Genomic DNA, 17,168 nt, shown 5'->3' with positions numbered 1-17,168 from the left:
AGAGGCATGCTTACACTCATATTTCATGACATGATCTTTAGACTTCATTATTATTCTCTCATCCAAGTCATTTGTTCCCATATAGTGGTATTGAACTGGGAAGTTGGGGCAAGTTGAATTCTATTAGTTCATGGTTCCATTTGAACATTCATTTTTAATCAAGGAAGTTCATTTCATTCATGACATTGTTCATATACATTGCATTAAGAAAGGTCACAAGATAACATCATCCTTTTACATAAGTTGACTTTTTGTCAACTGTTGACTATTTAATCAACCAGTTGACCTTAGTCAACTTATCATCCATCGTCCTTCAATCCCTATATTCTTGTTCAAAAGACAATTCCATATAATCCATGACCATTTCAAACATTGTTGATTTCAACCATAGTTCATGTTCTAATCCATGAAACCAATCATTCATCTTTAATCCACGTCCATTTCAAACACCATGATTCATTTTAATCCAAGTCATTTTCCAACCTTTCTCATCTTCAAACTTTGTTCATGTTTATATTTTAAACCCTTTTTAATCACATGGTCATACAAACCATAATCACATGTTCATAAGCCATTTTAAATCATGTTCATTTTTTACATAAATCTTATTCATGTTTATATCTTAATCCATTTTAAACCATATTCGTAAACCAAGTCATTTTTCTTCTCCAAACCAACATTCATCTTTAATTCAAATTACATCATTCAACTTCCATTCAAAAAAATACAATGTTTCATTAATTACAATATTTCATACAACCATACATAAACCATTCAAAGCCATTCCCATTAATCCAAAGCATCCATTACATAATCCAATTTCATTAACCATTAAACATCCTATTTACACTTTCAAACCACATTTCAAGCCATACAATAGTTCAATCCAAATTACAACCAAAATACAACACATTTAATACACAGCTAAAAGTCCCATACACAATTGCAGTCCACATCGCACAAATCAGTTCAATGCAATTTCCAAATACTCATATAGCTCACAATGTAGAAGCTAAATCGTAACATGTCCAGACAACTCACGCAATGCATAACAGAACGCAATAGATCCATCTGTAAAAGTTTCAAAACTCAGTTCCACCTGCATAATTTTGTTTTAGCAGAAAACTCAGTTAAATAAATCCAACCTGCAAAATGCATAGCAGAGCAATCGTTACCTATTTCGACTCGGTGAGTATTCATCGTTTCCTTCCGCTTTCATTTCGACTCCGTGCATTCGATTCAACACGATTGAAAGTTGATATTGTTTTCGCGTTTGGATTTGGAATTCGCCGTGTTAGTCGCTGTGCTCGTCACCTACGATTCCGCGTGTGATGAACTCGATTTGAGGTCTGAAGCTTTGCATCGCGCGGAGAACGTGAATCCGAAGGTGAAACTCGAAGAACACAATTGAAGATGAAGGAAGCTTGTGTGTCGTTGCTGAGTTTTTCTTGCCAGGGCTTAGACTTTGCTGTGACCTGGTTTCATTTGGATAGGATCATTGTTATGCCCGAGCCATCCTTCCTATCATACCCCCTAATGGGCCTGCACCCCCCCCTCTTTTCCATTAATTAGGGCCCAAGTGCACTTTATTTAATCATTTTCATATTGTTTTTTCTTCTTCTCATGATTAATTGGTTGTTAATTATAAAATAGTAGATTGATTAGAATACTAGAGGTAATTAGATTTAGAATTCTTAATTATAATTTTAGACTAATTAGAATTTCATATAATTAGATTTGGAATTAATGGATAATTAGAAATTTTGAATTTTGAATTAGGTTATAATTAGAATTTTAGCATTAATTGAAAGTTTTATAATTTTATTAGGGATAATTAGATTTTGGAATGGATTAGAGTTTTAGAATTTGGTTAGGTTCATTAATTGATTAGAAATAATAAGATGTAATTAGATTATTAGATTTGATTTTAGAACTAATTCTCTAATTGATCAATTTGTGCCATTAACCTTAGTATTTAGGATTTTAGATCTTGATGCATGTTCCCCTAGATTAGGACTTGTAAATCATGTGATTAATTGATTAATCTTTAGGTATTTGTTTGTCCCGATTGATTCAATTGATCAAAGTTCACTTTGATCATTTAAATCCTTTGACTGTGCTCAATTCTCAAGCCTGCTTAAGTGATCAAAAGACTCTTGATCACTTGATAGAGAAAGTCCCTTGTTCAAGCTGTACTAGATATATTGGATCTCAGGAGTTGTACAAGACCTCAAGATTCAAGAATTCATTCAAATCAGTAAAAGACATACTTGACTACTATTCAAGCATTACAAAGGTGAACTTAACACTTGTCAATCATGAGCCAAATTGTGTGCCATGAGCCTTAAGAAATAGAGAAGTTGTTGCTTCCACCGTCTTAATGCCCTCTAAGACCAGAGGTGGAAGAACTCCTCATAAGGAATCTTCTTCTTATGTCTCTTCTGATGCACCTTTAAGGAAGAAGAAATTAAGATAGATGGTTGTTCCTGATGATATTGAAGAGGAAGAGGAATAAGAGAATGTTGGTGTATCCTTGGTGAGAAAGAAGTTGAATACAGATGCTGCAGTTCAGGAGAGTGTTGTTGAACCTATTTTTAGGGGTGCTCAACTGTTAGTCTCTTCTCTATTAGAACATGTTGAGAAGTATCCTGAAACTTATGCTGCTCCATTGGAAGAAGTTGTTGATATAGATGTTCTAGAGAAGGCTTATATCCAAGCTACTTAAGTCATTGCTCAGTTAAAGTCTGCTGAAGCATAAGCTTCTGGTGTTCCGGAAGAAGTTATGTCAGAAGCTATTGTTAAAGAGAATCTGGCTACTTCATATGCTTTGAAAGTTGACATGACATGTATAAATCTAAACTTTATCTCGAAAGATAGTTTTGATTATTCCATCCTAAATCACACATCACCTACACCTTCACCAAATCCCTCACCCAACCAATAACACTCTTTTCTGCTTCTGAACAATTATCACCTCTGAACACCTTGCTTGAATCACTCATAGTTATTTTTATTGGGAAAACTTCCTCTAGTTCTAAGTCATAATATGATAAAGTTGGGTTCAATGCTCACCTTGACCTCAAATCTGTAACCCCTTCACCTGTCATTACTAGATCTATCAAAACCATTCCTATTCAAACCTTTCTCTCCACTAGACCTACCATCTAACCAAGCATGTTCTGCTTCTAAACAAAATAATTTATCTATTCAAAGTGAAGCTGAACATGTAACCCTTATCCAACCAGAGCCTATTTCTCCACCAGAAATTCAACCACCTCATCCATCGCCTAAATCTACACCTCATACGGAACCTAGTCATGTTCAAACTCAATTCCAAGTTCAAGTTGCATTTGAACCCCAGATTGAGACTAAACAAATTGTTTAGGATCTATCTCTAGTTCAATCTAATCCTAAACCTAGAATTTAATTTAAACAAATCTCTTTTGACCTACTTCATCCAGAAAATTCCCCAAACCTTATTGTCCAAGAAACTTCCCATCTCTTTCACCTGTTATCCAAGCCAACCCGGAAGAAATCAAAACTATCGTTCTTGATAAAGTGTAGAATCTGGTTAATGAGAGAACATCTGCTTCTGATCCATTAGCTTGTACTGATAAGTGGGATTCTCTCACAACTTCTGTTGTACTAGTCTTTCAGAATTTGAAGGATGTCACTTTAGAATCTGTCGCCTCTTCCAATACAAGACAAGAGATTTTGGAGGCAAATCCGACCTCTGTTATTGCTACTCAACAAGCCATGGCTATCAAGTAATCAGAAATCGATGATAGGATGAAATCAATGAATGTCAGACAAGACATTATGGGTGCTAATCTGAAAAATATTCTAGATCTTCCGATGAAACCATAGGCTTAGGATTTAGAACCTATTTTGTGTTTTCTTTATTCATCTTTTTGAACTGGTTTTATTTAATGTTAATATCTCCTTAAAATCATATGTGTTTTTCTTTCTGTCTCTTTTGCCTATGTGTTTTTATACTCTTAGCTATATTCTTTGAGAATCTTTATGTCTTTTGATAAAAATTAAAAACAGTTTTATTTTTTACTTTGAGCTCAATTGGTTGAAATTTTTGTTTAAAACTTCTCTGACGATTGGATCATTGAAAAGGAATCAAGAGATTATATATAGAGTATGATTACACAAATATAAAAGTGATTCATTTTTCATTACAAGAGGATTGATCTACATTGTTTTATCTAAATCATTTATATATCCTTGTGCAATGAAAGCAGTCTCCCATTCTATATCTGGCTCCTCCTCATATTTATCAGAGTCAAAGTAGACGATTTTATTTGGCACCTTCTTCTTCTTCCTAAATGTCTTCTTCTTTCTAAGTGTCTTCTTCTTCTCTGAAGACTTTCTCACGTTGAGTACCTCCTTGGTAGTGGTTGACCTAGAAGGTTGGAATTCTTCACTCTTCAACTGGTGGTGCTCCAGGGTGATGCCAGTCTCCTTCACCACCATGGTCTCTGTTGAAACAATTACTTTGGTATCTTCATAAGGAATGCTCATGGTGTTGAGAACAAAAAGAGTTGGATGAAAGTGTGGGAATTCAGACTATGAATGTATGCTTTTATAGGGGATCTTGAGTGTCTTTTACGTTGCTTATGGAAGTTAAGTCACTTATGCTCGTTAATGATACTCTAGATCTTTTAGCTTTTTATGCAATGATTACTTCTAATGGTTCAAATTCCTGGAAACTAAAAGACGTGTGTCTGACCGTCTTGAGAAGTGAAGAAAGTTTTTCAACCAATCTAAGATATTTATCTTGAAAATCGTGATTCACTTTCTAGGAAATGAAAAAGCTATTTTTTTTTATCAGAACTTAAATTTTCTCACATATTTTTTTCTCAAATATCTTTTGTCTCTCTATGTTGACATGTTTACTTGTTAACTTTTTGTTGATGACAAAAGGGGGATAAAATCATGTAAGTATTTAAGCGGATAAAATTATTTTGGAAATGCTTTTATATATCTGAACCCTCATTTGAACTCACTTTATGAATAAATATGAACATTATTTTCTTATGCTATCAAGATACATTTAATTAACTTGGATAAGACTTAGGGTGGCTTACAAAACTCAATTTTTGAACTATTAGACTTAGAGGGAGCTTAAAAATCTCAGGCTCTGATGTTATCAAGTTAATTAAATTTACCAACCATTATTCTTAAATACATTTGTTTGTCGTCATCAAAAAGGGGACATTGTTGGAACAAAATTGTTCACATCCCTTGGGTTTTGATGATAACAAAGTACTTAAAGAACAATTGGGTATACTAACATATGTTCAAGTGTGTAGGATCATAAGCTTAAAATTCAACTCTGAATTAACCCTGATGAAAATTTATGTAGAGAATTTGATGTCTCAGATTCTGATGGATCGGAATTTAATGACTCTGAAAGTGGTAGCTCAACTTCTAAAGGTCCAGACTTTGAACATGGTGTTTCATCCTCTGATGGTTCATACTCTGAACATGGTATCTCTGCCTCTGGTGACTACTCAGACTCTAGAGATCTCAACTTCTGGTATGTACTATGTCTCCATAGTAGACCTATATTTTCATCACCATACTTATGGAAAAAGTTAACTAGAGTCTTTTAGTGCAAGGCTCAAGGAAAGTTGATGTGACTTCTCTAGTCCTCTCCAACATCTGGTTTATACCTAGTATGATAAAGAAGCAGTGTATTATGCTATTACACATTGGTTGAAGATCTTAATAAGATTCTTCTTCCAACGTCTCTCTCTTGGAGATGCTATTTTTCAAAGATCACATGTGCAAGCAACTTTCCAATGGCTCTTCTTATGCCTCTATAAAAGGGAGTTGAAGATTTGAAGGAAGGTTAACAACTATCAAATAATCTAACATAACACATTAAGTACAAACTTTGAGCTACAATTTTATCTGTTTATTGTACAAACTCTTAAGATTTCTTATCTTTGTATATCTTAGAAATCTTAAGTGTTAAGAATAATTATGGTTGTTGTAACACTTCTATACTTCTGATTGTACATCAAAGTATATTTATAATTTTTTATACTAATCTTTTTGTTTAAAGTAGAGGAAGTCTCGTGCTAGTTTGCTTAAACAATGGAAGTCTCGTGCTAGTTTTCTTGAGCAGTGGAAGTCTCTTGCTAGTTTGCTTGAGCAATGAAGGCTCTTTCTTGTATGCTTGAGCAGAAGTCTCTTGCATAATTGCTTGAGCAAAAGTCTCTTTCTGGTGTGATTGAGCAGTTGAAGTCTCTTATTAGTTTGCTTGAGCAAAGTGTAATCAGTTTGATTATAGTAAATATCTCTTGTTGGACAAGGGGGCTAAACTACTCTCAATTTAGGAGAGAAACCAAGATAAACTCTATGTATTTCTTTTTTACTTCCTTATAAATGTTATTTATTTCACTGCAAACTAAGTCTGTGTATAGACTCTTAACTTGATCAGATTTTGAAGCTGGTTTTCAGAAGTGAAAAAAGAATTAGCATACATAATTCAACTCCCCCTTCTTGTGTATTTTTCTCACCTTCAATCTTTTTTACTCTTGAATTGGTAGTTAACATTATGTTTGAGATGATTGTGAATAAAATGAAATAAGGAAAAATAGCAGGTATTTAACTCCAATTTTTTTTAAGCTTTCTATCCAAAAAATACCATATTGACATAAGCCATGTATAACCTTGAAAGACTTCAAAAAATGTGTATTCAAAATACATATTGTGTGTTGATTGAGTGATTACCATGTTATTCCATTTGAGAAAAAAATGTGAGAAAGAGAGACAAGTTGAGTATATCTAAAGTTGGAAGAATTCTTTGACTTTGTCTAAATTGAAGTAATGAACATAAGTGACTTTTGAGCCAAGAATATGTAGTGGTCATTGGTTGAGTAATCATGCTATTTTACTATTTAGATTTTTAGTTATCCAATAGGTTCCTTGAGGACAAGTAACAATTCAAGTTTGAGGTTCTGATAGTAGTCGATCATTATATAATTTTATTAGAATTTTCATTTGTTATTAGTAGTAATTAGTGAAGAAATACATAGTTTTGAAGTGAAATTTAGCAATATGTGAGGTTAAGACTATAGTTGTCAAAATAAGAGAAAAAGAAGAAAGTTGGGAAGGTTAAAAAGACTCGAAGCCCCTGGAAAAATTGGTGCGTGATTTTTAGCTATCACCACATAATTTTTAGCATTTGCCACGTGATCCTAGCAATATCTTGCAAAAATTGCGACGCGATCCAATGAAACCGCAGCGTGACTTCTTACGTGTATCGCTTTCTTTAAATAGTAGCTTTTCAAAAATTTCAAGGGTTAAATAGTTTTGAGATAAATTTGATGGATACAAGGATTAAATGTTTTTCTCCATTGAAGACCAATTTCCATATGCAAATTCATGTATCTTTCTTCTAAAATCATTTATATGAATAAATTGATAACTAGCTAAATTTTCTTAGGTTATGCCTTTTGAGATGCATTTATTTTGATCTATTTGAACCATGTATTCATCAAGTACTATTATATTAATTTTCAATTTTAGTATTATTCAGTTATATTTGTTCTTAATGCTTTTTGTATTTATACGAATATATGAATTTGGTCTAGGTTCTGAATGATTACTAAAACTAACTTTTGAAACCTGACCTAATTTAATTGTTTAAAGTTAGTAATTACTTTAGGAACAAGGAATTAATTTTTTTTGATATAGGAACTAATGTGCAATAAAACCTGTTTTGAGTTTGAATTCACCTAAGAGATTGGAGGATTGGTATTAAAATATATGATTATACACAAAAGAATTAGGTATAACCAATTTGTTAATTCACCGTGATACTAAAGGAACACTTTAAGGGAATATACACAATTACCAAACAATGACTAATAAATGATTCGAGAAAGGCCTGATTATTTTAAATCTCTGATAATTTGAATATGTTTATTTTCTCTTTTGTTGCAAATCAAATCTTTATGAAAACCCACCTCAAATTAGTAGTTTTAGTATGATAGTATTGTCGTGTTGCAATTAAGAAATCCCTATGGAGACAAACTTATTAGAAAAATTATTACTTTACGAAGATTTAATAAACTTTTTAAATAATCCATCACAGAGTTTATGTGAAATGACAAATTTCAACTAGCTTGTCAAGAGGGTATTACTTCTACGATCCTTTAGAAGGCAAAGTGTTTGTCACTCAAACTAGAGTATTCTTGGAAAAATGACTTCATTTCCTAATGAATTAGTGGGAGGAAAGTATAGCTTGAAAAAATTCAAGAATCATAAAGTAGTGACACACCTATGGAGAAACAAGAGCATGATCCACAAGTAGTCATGGAAGAGCAACCTGCTCAAGTAAAATAAGACCAACGTATGTCAAATAGGATATGTCACCAACATGAGAGATATGGATATCTGGTAACAGATTAAGGAGATGTGTTACTCATGGGTCAAGATGAGAATGTACCTACCAAGATGCCATCACTAGTCTTGAGTTTGAGAAGTGGCTAGAGGCCATGAAATTTAAAATATATTATATGTACACAAACAAGGTTTGGACCTTGTAAGATCCTCTTGTAGAAGTTAATCCTATAGGATGCAAGTTGATATTTAAAAATAAGACTAAAATGGATGATAAGGTATGAATCTATAAGGCATGTCTGATTGCTAAGGGCTATAAGCAAATTCATGGCGTAGACAAGGAAGAAACCTTTTCGCTAGTTGCAATGCTGAAATCTATTCCAATTTTACTTACTATCACTATATATCATGACTACAAAATATGAGAGATCGATGTCAAGACTGCTTTCCTTGATGAGAATCTCCTTGAGGATGTGTATCAGACACAACTCGAAGGATTTGATATTCCAGAAGAAGCTAAAAAGATATCAAAGCTACAACGACCAGTATATGGATTGAAGCAAGCTTCTAGAAACACAAATATTCATTTTGATGAAACTGTAAAACAATATGGATTCATTAAAAATTAAGATCAACCTTACGTCTACAAAAAGGTTAGTGGGAGCATGATCGTATTTCTAGTATTATATGTAGATGACATATTAATTATTGGAAACAATGTCCTTACCTTACAACAAGTGAAAACTTGGCTAGGGAAATATCTTTCTATAAAGGACTTGGATGAAATAACCTATATATTGGGAATCAGGATCTGTAGAGATAAATAAAAAAAATGCTTTGTCTAAGTCAAACTAAATACATAGGCAAAGTGTTTAGACACTTTAATATGCATGATTTCAAGAAAGGATTCATATCTATGCAACAAGCCCCGTGTCTATAAAAAAACATTCCCCTTTAAATAATGAAGAAAGGGACACATGAATAAGATACGATATGCACTTGCAATAGGATCCATCATGTATTCCATGTTATGTACTCGGCCAAATGTCTCATATGCATTAAGTGAAATGAGTAAGTACTAGTATGATCTTGGTGATGCTCATTAGGTTGCTGTCAAGAATATTCTGAAGTACTTGAGAAATACTAAGGACTCATTCTTAATATATGGAGGCCAAGAAAAGATAGCTTTAATAGGAAATACCGACGCTAGCATCTAGATAGATAAAGATAACTTTAGATCGTAATCGGGTGTTTCAAAGAAGGATACAATTAATGATTCTACAACCGACTCTGAGTATATTTATGCCTCAAATGAAATGAAGAAAGTTGTTTGGATCAAGAAGTTCATTAGTGAACTTGTTATAGTCTATAGCAATGTAGATACCATTGAACTATATTATGATAAAAATGGTGGAATCACACAAGCTAAGGAACCTAAATCTCACAAATGATCCAAACATACACTTTGGCGCTATCGTCTCATTTGAGAGATAATAGATAAAGGATATGTGAAGATATGCATAGTACCAACACTTGACAATGTCACTGATCCATTGAAAAATCCTCTTGCACATCAGAATCATGATGTCATACTATATCTATGTGTGTTATATGGATACCTAATTGACTTTAGTTCTAGTGAGAGATTGTTGGTGTTATCCTTTGAGGCTAATAGTTTTATTATTACTTAGTACTTGTATTGAATTGTCTATTAATAGTAAGAAGAAATTTCTTTATTATGTTTGTTTTTCTAAAGTAATAAAGTTATTATAATAACTAGTATGTTTGATAAAACATTAAGTGTGAATTAATCGCGAGACCCCATTAAACACAAGGAAACTATTATTAAAGTATCTTTACTCAAGTTTTATTGTGAAATAGAACAAGATTAACGCATATTGATGACCACATCTCACAGATCATGGATAAAGTGTTATCAAGCTTCATATATATATATATATATATATATATATATATATATATATATATATATATATATATATATATATATATATATATATATATATATATATATATATATATATATATATATATATATATATATATATATCTGTATGTGTGTGTGTGTGTGAATATTTATCTAGAGCTACAACAAATAAGAAAATTAAACTTGTTAGAGTTGTTCACAATTCTGAGTTTTACTAAGCACTTAACTAGGAACTTTGGGGACACGTCAATCACGTTCATCACAGAATCTTCCTAGGAGCAACAGGTGGACAAAATTACATGAAAAAGGCCAAAGAAATATATCGTAAAAAGGAAGACAGTAATCTTTTTAAAAATGGGCCGTTCTATAAACAAGGTGGTAAACACACTAACTTTTTCACTTTCAAAAATAATAACAATAACCACGTCCATTTCTTGCATATGAAGAACCGAGTGGGAAAGTACACAGGTTTCATGTCAGTCAGCCCAAATAAACACAACTCAAGATACATCCAACAAATAGTTGAAGTTTAAAGATAATAACTTGATTTGGCTAGATATGTCTCTCTATTGGGAGTAATATTTATATTCAATTGACCCTTCATGATAATACTACATAGAATGTTAGAAAACGATCATAATTTATTCTCAAGGTGATAATAGTGTATACCATCCTTCGACCCGAAACTACTATGTATCCTAGATATGGAGTCAATTACCTCATTGTCATTCAAATGTTGCCCGTAATAAAATGATTATAAAGATGGTTGATAGATAATCCACAAATCATGCTAAGGGACATGAGTGATCTAGAAAGAATTTTCTCATCCTGCATAACATGAAAAATGTATAAAGGCCCAATATTGAAATGGATAATGGTGACATGTTATTTTTAATATAGAGAAATGGAAAAAATGATTATTGTACACATAAGCATTATCACATAAACATTATGTTAGATCACATGAATTTTCATGACTTGGTTAGTAATGATGTATTGCTAGATGCCACTCATTGTTTATTATATTAAATGTGTGATTTTGTGTAATTTTCATGTGGAATGAGTAGAGGTGTTGTTGCTTGTTCAACACTTAAGATCATTATCTGGATTCTGCATCAACAGTTAATCGCCACAAGAGGTACACATCCTATCACTGATCATGTTCAATCTTAAGGATCAACTTAAGGGAAAATTTTATTTTTCTCTATGTATTTTCATCACGATATCCCTTTAGATACTCAAGTGATCAAATAAATGATGAGGTTCGTTGGCGGCACTAAGACAAAAATTGAAGTGGTGATTTCGCTAGCAAGATCAAAGGTTTCTATTTTTGACTAATGAAATTGTTGATGAAATTTAATGTGGAAATTTGTGAAAATTAGAAATCCATTTCCATAGACAATGCCATTATTTCGTCGTGGAACATGAGATTATGATGTAAAGGTAAATAGTTCTTCTATCTGGTGGAATGAGTCTTAAAAGTGATAGAGATATAGGGTTTTATATGCAAGGTTAGAACTCCAACACCCAAGTTATTGAAGTTAGATATGCGTAACTTTTCAAGAGTGAATAGAATAATAACTATTATGGCGTGCGACAGAGCTTATATACACTAGGTTGTTAAACCTTACCCACTTGGCCAGATGTGAGGTGGGGGAGACCATATTATTGGATATGAAGGTTGGTTATGGGAAAATAGATCAAATCATATTTAATATTTTTTGTGAGGGTTTACTTATTTGCATTCTTTCTTGAAGATTATGTGGATTGGGTCGTTTGAATTTGGCTTTTCTTTTGGGACCATTAGGTCGATCCATAACACATAGACTTCCTTCATTGAATGAAAATAAACCTATATGTTGTTGTTCTTTTATTGAACATGGACTTTTAGGCCAAAAATGAATGCATAACAATAATTAGAGTGGAACAACAAGAAATAATTGTTCTAGCTAAGTGTTTGGAAATTCTTAAGGAACAATGTTCTAAATTGGATTATGAGAATGTACTTTTTTCAGACGAGGAATCCATTTTATAAACTAATAAATATTATTATTATAATAGTGGATCTATATGCTTATAGGTACTAAGTTAATGATCCATCTGATAATCTTCCTAAAGTTTTGATGACGATAACACCAATGACTACTGAAGTCAGTGAAGTAAGTGATAATGGTTTTCCAACTCTCAAATGATGGTACCTAAACTTAAAGACATCTCAAGCCTCATATAATAGGAAATTTAATATTCCATTTAAGTTCTTATATGATTGATTATCTGGCAAAGGATCTTGAAGGCCTCAGAGTTGTGAACAAGAGGAAGTGTAAAAGCTCGCCTGATTGTATCTGTCTGAGTGATCAGAGTTTTATAAAAGTAGGGAAGTAACTACAAAGATACTAAGGAAACTCTCTCTATCTCTATCTCTCTCTCTCTCATACACACACATACACACACGAACACACACACACACACACACACACATACACATGCACCCCTTAAAAGTCTTTTTTAACCTTATTTTCAAGGCTGAGCCAATTGATTAAGAAACTGTCTACTTTCTTTAAAAAAAATTGAATTACCCAAATTGGGCTTTCAGTCAATCGATTGGGAATAATTTTTTTGAAATGACCGATTGATTGGAGCATTATGCCAATTGACTGGAGAAGGCATAAACGATTAACCAAATGATTAGTACAACATATTAATGACTTGTAATGACTCTTTATCCAATCATTCCATAATGGACAAAGGAAATCGATTAAAATTGATAATCCAATCGATATGGTCAAGAAGCCAATTGATTGAGACTTTAATTTTGCCCATGAATATTTTCCTTTTTTTGGATTTTCCTTCTCATATATAAATGAGGGTCTCCTTCTCTATTTTTCGCCCTCTCTCTCTCTCTCTAAAAAAAATATTTTCTTTCAATTAAGGTTGCCTTAGTGTTAGTGCTTTTGAGGATGTTTTGTGAAAAGGGTATATTTTGTGAAAATATAAAATGATTTTTTTCATAAAAGGGATGGATTATGGTATTTGAAAGGTTATGAAGGAATGCATGTTTGTTCCTTCTACACACAAAGTTAATGGTGTTGTAGAAAACAAATCTGAAAAAGATTTGACCAAAGATGATAAAGAAAATATGCAGGGATGTTTGAAGGAAAAAGATGTCCTCACTACCGCTCTCGGTCTTGATAATTGTTGGCGATTTTCTCACTTCTAGACCAGAAAAGAAATATGGGACATCCTCCAAATTATCCATGAAGGTACTAGTATAGTAAAGAGAGCAAGGTTGGACACATTAACCCATGAGTATGAACTCTTCATAATGAAACCTGAAGAGAGCACTAGTTAAATGCAAACACGATTTACTCATATAGTGAGTCATATGAGAACTTTGGAAAAAAAATATTTTCAAATAAGGAACTAGTTATAAAAGTACTTTTATGCCTATACCGTAGTTGGCAACCTAAATTCACCAGGACCTATGAATCTAAATATTTAGGGACTATGGACACACACACCCTTTTTGAAAAATTGTAGGAACATGATATTGGAGCTGAAAAGACTTGATGATGATGAAGAATATGACAAAAAAAATAATAAAATTATTGCACTAAAACCCACAAATAATAAAGATATGGAGCTAGAAGATAAAGAATGTCAAAATAAAAGTAATGAATTCGTGAAATTCGTGTTTTGAAAATTCAAGGAATTCTTAAACCATGAAAAAAAAACTTCAAGGCTCTCGAAGTAAAGTGAAGAAAGTTCCTCATCCATTACTATATGTCATCAATACGAAGAGAAAGAGCACATAAAGCCAAACTGCCCTCAAAACTAGAGAAGAAACCAAAATCAAAGAATGTTCAAGAAATTCCAGAGAAAAGAAAATAGAGCATACACATCTTGATATAATGATGATATGGAATCATCAAATAAGGAAGAAACAAACATTTGTATCATGGAAAGTTATCAAGATGATTAAGTAACCTCTCACTTTTGCTATCATGATTTATTCCTCATTTGTAAGAAGCTAACAAAAGAAACAAGTATTATAACAAATTATCTCTACCTCCAACTACATTATCTCTTCCCTTGAATTGAAAAATAAAAACTTGTCGAAAAAATAGAAAGTCTTAGAAAGAGAAGAGATGATCTAATTCAAAACTATTCCTCCTCTCACAAAGTCTTAGATGAATCTATCAAGTGTTATAAATGCAATATTTTGAAAACTAAAATTTATGATCTTTAAAACATACTTGATAAGTTCACTAAAGAAAGAAACAACTTGAATCTTTTTTTAGGAAATCAAAGAGTATCTTATAATAAAACTGGTCTTGATTATGAAGTTAAGAACAATATTAAAAACTTTAGTAACATTTGAAATGCTAAGCCCACATCTCATTGCAAGACCTTAAAATGCAACCATTATAATAAAGAAGGTCATAAAGTATAACTTTTATTTTTAGTAAGATATTCAAGTTGTTCTAATTGATTTTTAGTAAGATCCCCAATCTTACCATTTAGTTGTTCTGATTGATTAAAACTTTATTACACAAGTTACTTAGTATCAAGTAAGTTGTGTAACAAGGGTATTAAAATATGTTTAATTCCCCTATATGCACGATCTTTAAAAATTAATATACAATCTTTTTAACCTTTTTTTTTTGAAAAGATCATGACTATAGAATAAGTCATACATATTACTTTGGTGAACTAGCCCCTAGTAGGTAGAAGTAGAGGTTGTTAATGATGCAGGTATCCCTGAAAGAACATCCTTGAAAGATGTTGATCAAGGGAAAGAAAAAAATATCAAAGACAAGAGTAAGTCTGAAGTTCAACTAGAGATATTCAAGTTGAAGAAGTCAACTTAGAGAATAAATGTCTATCTTAAGAATGAAGGATCTTTAAGAACTATCCCATTCAGAATGTAAATGAATATATCTCTAAGGAAATTACATCTCAACATTCCCTTAGCAAGGTATGTAACCTTGTGGATTTTGTTTCATAAATTGAGCCAAAGGAAATTGATGAAGTTATCATCAAAGAACAATGATATATTGCTATACAAGAAAGGTTAAATCAATTTGAGAGAAATAGTGTATGGGAACTCATTCCCAAAGAAAATTGGATGATTAGAACCTTAATGGATCTTTCATAACAAACTTGATATTTTTTGAAATGTTTTGAGAAATAAAACAAAAACTCATCGCGAAAGGTTACAATCAACAACAAAGTATAGATTTTGATGAAACTTATGCTCTTGTAGCTTAACTAGAAGCCATGGGGATGTTTCTAGCTTTCTCATGCATTATATTTTCGTAAAATATTCCAAATGAATGTAAAGAGTGCACTCTTGAACTGCTATACCCATAAGAAGATGTATGTTGTACAATCTCTCGGTTTTATAATACTCTTCTTACTTATGAAAATGGATATCTATGATTCGAAACCAGCTCCTAGAGCTTAGTTTGATATTCTAAACAATTTTCTGCTTGAAAATAAGTTTCTAAGAAAGAATAATTATACAAAAATTTTAAACAAATATTTTGTTCTTATGCATATTTATGTCAATTCGATACTACTAACAAATCCTTGGGAAAGAATGTTTCTGATATGATGCAGAATAAAATCGAAAGACAATAGGGTTTCATGTACTATCTTAGGTGTGCAATAAGAAGTGGTTACCTGATGACGTTTGTCTATCCTAATGCTCTTCCATTATTGCATGATGAACATAACTTAACATTTGGCAAATAGTTACATAACATAAACAGACGATTACATAACATAACCTAAACACTACCAGATGATTCTGGACGTTTCAACATCTTGATTACGTCGTGGATAGATCTAGAAGTTGTCGCATCAAACTCCGTCAGTCCCTTAGTTTGCCTACGGTGATATGTTCTCCATATAACTTTCAAATCTTCATCGTTCTTTAATTCAATAAGGCTGTATTTTACCTTTCCATCAATATCAATCCAGCTTGCACGAAACTCGATTGTACACCTTTCAGTTCTCGGTGTCAGGCAACATATTATTCAACTTGGATCTCAAGAGGGCGAGACATGTGATGTCATCCGAGAGCCAAAACTCTACAGAAGGTTTCAGTTATTGAAGTACACGTATTGCTTAAACAAAAACTGAGGCATTATAAGATGTTTTACTTAACAACACATGATCCTATTTATACAACTTTAAGTTCATTCTGGACCATACAAAACAGACGGTGCAATCGCAGCCATACAAAACTGTCGGCAAATTATCAATCCTTCAATTTGCACTACCGAAGTTTTTACAGATCCACCAAAAAATGATATCTTAAGGTTGATTTTGAAAAATTCGATATCTTTTAAACTACTGGATTTTTCACCTTTATTAAAAAATTCGATAAAAATAGATATTATATATATATATATATATATATATATATATATATATATTATATATATATATATATATATATAATATATATATATATATATATATATATATATATATATATATATATATATATATATATATATATATATATATAACTCCACATATCGAATTTCAGAAATATCCGATATACCAGATTTTTTATATACACTAGTATAAAAAAAATTATTTGTAGCGAATTTTTTACTAATTTGATCGGATTTTCCATATAATTTTATGATAAAATTTTAAGAGTAATATAAATATTATGGAAATACGTAGATGTGTCCGGTCAAAAAGTTGGAGAGGTGGTAGGATAATATCACCTCATTTTTTTATTCATTAGCCATACGATACTGTACATAATAAATCATGTTACTATCTAAAAAGTGTTAATCATATAAGTTTAATGTCAAAATAAATAATTTAAAATAGAAGA

General features: G+C 31.8%; 1 long non-coding RNA gene across 1 annotated transcript; it reads right to left on the bottom strand.

Annotated features, from left to right (window-relative positions):
- Positions 1-715: 715 nt before the first annotated feature.
- Positions 716-1,519, bottom strand: LOC127135653 (uncharacterized). The gene is made up of 2 exons (XR_007808632.1): positions 1,176-1,519; positions 716-1,099 (listed from the first exon to the last, which is right to left on the bottom strand). It is a non-coding gene; the product is annotated as an uncharacterized LOC127135653 (long non-coding RNA).
- Between the last annotated feature and the right edge of the window lie 15,649 nt (positions 1,520-17,168).

Source organism: Lathyrus oleraceus, chromosome 4, assembly GCF_024323335.1.
Source record: "Lathyrus oleraceus cultivar Zhongwan6 chromosome 4, CAAS_Psat_ZW6_1.0, whole genome shotgun sequence".
Classification (NCBI taxonomy): Eukaryota; Viridiplantae; Streptophyta; class Magnoliopsida; order Fabales; family Fabaceae; genus Lathyrus; species Lathyrus oleraceus.
The sequence above is the reverse complement of the archived record's forward strand: the minus strand, read 5'-3'. Positions and strand labels throughout refer to the sequence as shown.